This window comes from Triticum aestivum, chromosome 4A, assembly GCF_018294505.1.
Source record: "Triticum aestivum cultivar Chinese Spring chromosome 4A, IWGSC CS RefSeq v2.1, whole genome shotgun sequence".
NCBI classification, from domain to species: Eukaryota; Viridiplantae; Streptophyta; class Magnoliopsida; order Poales; family Poaceae; genus Triticum; species Triticum aestivum.
Genome location: NC_057803.1, coordinates 744,828,427 through 744,834,398, shown reverse-complemented (window position 1 = coordinate 744,834,398; position 5,972 = coordinate 744,828,427). Strand labels below are relative to the sequence as shown.

The window sequence follows — 5,972 nt, the reverse complement described above, 5'->3', positions numbered from 1 at the left end:
ATGAAAATAAGCTGTCAATGGAAATAAGCTGTCAACTATTTTGAAATAAACAATATAAATTACTTAATAACTATGTTAAGCTCACATGGGGGAAGAATTGGAGGTGTATCCACAAGGACCCAAATGTCCATATTGTCTTGCTGGATTGTAGGATCACCAAGATCCATGGTGACAAGCATACCCTCATCAAAACCATACATCTTGCAAAGTGCTTCCCAATTTTTCCAACCAAAATGGGTTACACTCTCAGCATTGTACATCTTTACTTTAAAATCCACACCATGATGGGTCCTTAGGAGAATTGTTTTGGTTTCCATACTTTCATGGTCTTCAAAACCCATCCTCTCCAAGACATAGCGTCTTGCATAGCATGGGATAAGCTAGTCGAATTGGAAAAGATGAAAAATACACGTTAAAATAGTTGAAGTCGTGCTTAATTACGAAAAAAACTATTGTCGTCGTTGCGTACCGTATGAACATCGAAGGTCTCCTCGAGCTTAATGCTGAAGCGTCGATCTTCGTCTAGCTCAATGAACCCGTCGCACATACCTCGGTTGTCGTGGCACCAGTCGCGCTCCCCCGGACGTTTTTCGTCGTCCGAGTACGACATTTCTGGCCTAAGTTCATAATTCAAATATTAAACTTGTACAATTAAATATATGTACTAAAAAACCTAAATTAGATCATTATTATTAATCACGGGTTGACTATCGGTGATGGTACGTAGCTCCTCCTTTCATTCCCGAGTGCATTAGTACACCAAATTGTCTAGTACACGGGAATGAAGGAGAAGCTACCCCCACGACGGCGTGGATGATGGAGGGGGCTCCTAGATTTCTGCATAGAGTGCTCTTCAATTTTAGCATTCAAAGTAGGAGTACTTTTTCAATATGAGCATTCAATAAGCAAAACCAAATCGTAAAATAAAGTAGTGTTCAAATTAGCATGCATTCAATTATAACCAAAAGTACATCATCTCTTGTGTCCGTACATCGTCAAATATTATCACTAATACTCCTCGAATATTATCATACATATAGCATCACTAATTAATACAGCTAGAACCGTAGCGCCCGACGGATATCGTCGCGGGCGGTGGACACCCAAAGATAAGGAGCGATCACATGATCATAGCTCCAGTGATATCCCTAAAGAACCTGCCAGGTATTGTCGAACCTGCCCTCCAATGCAACCATGTAGCGACGGACGTGCTCGTCCTCCTCGCTGACACGGTGACGTACCACCTCCGCGGTGTCCGGAAGCCTCGGCACCGTCACTGGCCCACGCGACCGCCACCAAACAAGGATCGTGTCAACAACGGGCTGCCTCCTCGCCAACCTACGTCCCCCAGAAGGTAGCACCTGCCAATACCAGCCCGGCGGAGCCCAGTCCCGAACATGGCCCTGATCAAGCAGGCCTCCACCGCCGAGTCGACGACGACGAGGATGCGGGATAGGCATCGTCGACGTCGATGCGGGAACTACTTCTATATATAGTTAAATAAAATAGTTTTAATAATTAAATCAACTAGTTCAACTACTAAGCACTTACTATAAATAAAGTAGTACTTACTAAAAACAAACTACTTCTGTATATAGTAAAATAAAGTAGTTTATTATATCAACTAGCTAGTTCAACTATGTATGAAGCACTTACTATAAATAAAATAAAGTAGTACTTACTAAAAATAAGCTAGTTTAACTATATAGTTCTATTATTTTTCTAACTAATTATATTAAACACTTTCTCTTCTTATTTTTTCCTTTTTCCTCTATTCTAAATATGAACATATTCATAAATGACTTCTATCATTCACAATTTTCCTATACATACACAACATGAACATATACATAAATTGACAAAGAAAATACTATGAACAAAAAATGATTTCTCATATATGAAAAAAATACATATATACTTGGTAACTATTCTATGAACATCATTTCTCATATATATCAATGCATACATCCATGGATCATCATTGCTCATATATCCATAGTCATATATAAAAACCTTCTATATATGAACAAACAACTTTCTACGAACAAAAAAACATTTTTGACATATTAAGCATATTGTAAATTTTCCTAAACCACTCCAAAAATTCTGAAATTTTGCCTCTCCTCTCCGTCGGGGCCGGCGGCAACCATAGAGCAGGGGCAGAGCAAGGGGCGCTCGGGACCATGGGAAAGGGGGGGGAGGGGGGCTCACTTCAAGGACGGCAGCGATGGCTGGATTCCGGCGACGAGGGCGGCGTGCTCGGGGTAGCGCGGGGCGCCGGCGACGACGGGGCGGGGCGGGGTGGCGTAGGGCACGGGAGACATCGGGGCGGCGCGGGGCGCAGCGACGGTGTCGGGGCGGCGCGGGGCGCGGGCGATGACGGGGGCGGCGACGACGGGCATGGGCGACGACAACGAGGAGCAGGGCGTCGGGGCAGAGGGCGGCATCGGCGGTAGGGAGAATGAGGAACTGAATGAAATTTTTGGCAAGTGCTGCTTATATACTCAGGTCTTTGGTCCTGGTTCGTAGCACCAACCAGGACCAATGCCCCCTTTAGTCCGGGACCAAAGGCCGCCGCTGGGCATTGGTCCCGGTTGGTGCCACGAACCGGGACTAATGCACCCCTTTAGTCCTGGTTGGTGCCACCAACCGGGACCAATGGGCCGTGCACAACGGTGTGGTGGTGGGAGTTTATTCCCACCTCGCTAGCTGAGAGAGAACCGCACCTGTTTATAAGGTGCGATGCGCCAACCCTCTCGAGCTCCTCTCTAAAGCAGGCCTTCGGGCCTAATCTGTCTCTATGTGCCTGTGGGCCTACTTGGCTTACTACGGGCCTGAATCCTGGCCCATTGTTGGGTTTCTAGTCGTATTCAGGCCGTGGGGGCCCAGTAGGAGGCACTTTTTTTTGTTTTTTTCATTTTCTTTACTTATTGTTGCTATTTTTTTCCAGTTTTTTTGTTTTGTTTTCTGCATTATTTATTTTGTTTTGTTTTTTGCTTTATTTTTTAATTCTTTTTTTCTTTTAGTTTTAGAAAAATTATAAACTTTCTGTTAGTGGCATTAGTTTGAAATTTGAAAGCACGTTTTTTCTTTCTTGCTTTATTTATTTTATTTTGTTTCTACTTACAACAAAATACTTATTGTTGCTACTTTTTTTTCTAGTTTTTTTGTTTTGTTTTCTGCATTATTTAGCCGTAATCGTCTCAACTTTCTTGCATACGCTATGTGGATGAAATGATGATACCATGCCAAAATAAAAGAGGGCGCAATGCTCACCTGCACGTTGCTTAGCTTCAGGCCAATGTGCATGTGAGCACTGCGCTTCTCCCTTCATCGTCTCTACACTCAGGGCTTATAAACCGCTGCGAGTGCCTCTCGCTTGGTGAGGTGGGACTAAAAAACAGTTGCAGAAAGAACCAACTAAAAAACTCTTTTACCGGTTCATGCCACGAACCGGTACTAAAAGGTACTCATGGGGACCCAGCCTTAAAACCTATACCAAATAAAATGCCTTTGTAACAGCCTTAGAACTGCTACTAAAGGAATCAACTAAAAATCTTTTATAAACCTCTAGTATTATTGAAACTAAAATTATATAAAATTTTGTTACAAACTTTAATAGCAAAAAGAATTATCATAAAAGAAAATACATAAGTAACTAGAATTTAGTTCAAAACCTTAAAAGCAAAAAAGAATTATCATAAAAGAAAATAATAAGTAATTAGAATTTTGTTACAAACTTTAGTAGCAAAAAGAATTATCATAAAATAAAATCAATAGGTAATTAGAATTTTGTTACAAACTTTAGTAGCAAAAAGAATTATCATAAAAGAAAATAAATAAGTAAATAGAATTTTGTTCAAAACATTAAAAGCAAAAGGAATTATCATAAAAGAAAATAAATAAGTAATTAGAATTTTGTTACAAACTTTAATAGCAAAAAGACTTACCGTAAAAAAAATAAGTACTTATTGTTGCTATTTTTATTTTTTTTCAGTTTTTTTGTTTTGTTTTCTGCATTATTTTATTTTATTTTGTTTTTTGCATTATTTTTTAATTCTTTTTTGCTTTTAGTTTTAGAAAAATTATAAACTTCTGATAGTGCCGTTAGTTTTCAAATTTGAAAACACTTTTTTTGTTTTTTTGTTTTCTTTCTTGCTTTATTTATTTTATTTTGTTTCTACTTACAACAAAATACTTATTGTTGCTATTTTTGCTTTTATTTCCAGTTTTTTTTGTTTTGTTTTCTGCATTATTTAGCCGTTGGTCCCGGTTCGAGCCACCAACCGGGACCAATGCTGGTGGGCCAGGAGCGAGGCCCATTGGTCCCGGTTCGTCCCACCAAACGGGACCAAAAGGTCCAGACGAATCGGGACCAATGGCCCACGTGGCCCGGCCCGCCCCCGGGGCTCACGAACCGGGTCCAATGCCCCCATGGGTCCCTGTTCTGGACTGAACCGGGACTAATAGGCTGACCCGGCCTGGACCTTTGCCCACTTTTCTACTAGTGATGTTAGTACCATCCTGCAGTAGTGTAGGCTGGCAAATTAGGTTTCATGGTCACATGGATCTTCTTGGCATGAGTTAGATATTCATGTGTCTGTTTTGAGCCAAAACATAAGGACAACTTGGCAGAGTCACCTAATTTACCACACATCATTATTTGTTCTTCTTGCTACACAGTCTTACTAATTGCTACAACACATCCTCCACAGCCTTAACATGTTTTCCTTCAACACTCCTTTTTGCAAAAACAAAGTATCATAAATCTTTTTCTTTTCATCATACCTTCACACCCCCCTCGGGTAAAGCCCTCCTTGTGGCAGGCCTCAACACATTCAACCTGATCACATCGTGGATTGGTATATGTCCCACTGACCTCTTTGCAGGTCAGTGCCTCTGAACCTACAAAACAACAACCAAAATATAGTGCATGAAAAATCAGATCCTACAATATTCTGAAGTGATAAAAGAAAAGAATGTAAGTAAAGGAGTATAAATTACACATATGACTACCAAACATATATACCATACATTGAGGAACTGCATTGTTTTTGCAAATGATTATTCTACAAAATATTTACCAGGAACCAAATGGAGTGGCATGAGCAGTAGCAAACATATCAGGATTGTCACCTTGAGGGTTCCCATCTCTCAAGTAATATACTGTGAGAAGGCAAATAAGAGAGCACACAAAAGATGCACATCCAAATGGTCTATGCCATTACTTATAGCCATGGATGATGAGATCTGAAGAAAAATAAATGTAAAAGCTATGGTATATCTCATGTCTTCAAGATATGTGTGATGCGGTGTTGATATTCTATCTCAAAGACGTTGCTCTATCTGCATGACGCATTTATGAGTTCTATCTTTTTCGGTGATGTAATTTTAAATTTTAAAATATGGTATGAACCACATCAGTAATGAAATATGATAAGGAAAGTAGTGGGCTACCATAGGCATAGCTATGCATGCCAATCTACACGTCAGATTATATAAAGGAAGCACACAGTGGAAAACGTTGGTGTTTTGAAGTCTTAACAACAAATGCCATCAATGCTATAACTAGAGTAAGAATTAGTCATTGTAGTAGTTTCCTTTACACGTTCAAAAGAGCACATTTTTTAGGAAAATTTTCTACAAATCATATGTTATTTCATGAGACAATGGATCGCACGCTGTTGTACCCTCACCATTACAGCCGTCCACATTCAAATACTTCAAACCAGCCATAGAATTCATACCATGCAGGTGTCTGTTTTCCTTTACGCGTTCTATATACGGTAGCACTTGAGAACCATCATCGCCAGCAGATTGTAAAGCAAGACTTTCCTACCGTGGATCATCGACGGTTGTTGCCAATATCGGATGTTTAGCGTGTCTGGCGTAGTAGACATGCCCACCCCTACGAGATTAACTGGTTGAAACACTGTCACGCATGGTAGCGTCACTGTCAAACATGGATTGGA

The 5,972-nt window shown here is 40.3% G+C and overlaps 1 long non-coding RNA gene across 2 annotated transcripts; it reads right to left on the bottom strand.

The window, feature by feature from the left end:
• Nucleotides 1-1,404: 1,404 nt before the first annotated feature.
• LOC123083578 (uncharacterized) lies at nucleotides 1,405-5,187 on the bottom strand. 2 transcript variants are annotated; one of them, XR_006439324.1, is made up of 3 exons: nucleotides 5,085-5,187; nucleotides 4,789-4,905; nucleotides 1,405-1,486 (listed from the first exon to the last, which is right to left on the bottom strand). It is a non-coding gene; the product is annotated as an uncharacterized lncRNA (long non-coding RNA). The 2 variants fall into 2 exon arrangements; XR_006439323.1 differs by lacking the exon at nucleotides 1,405-1,486 and having other exon boundaries at nucleotides 4,632-4,905.
• Between the last annotated feature and the right edge of the window lie 785 nt (nucleotides 5,188-5,972).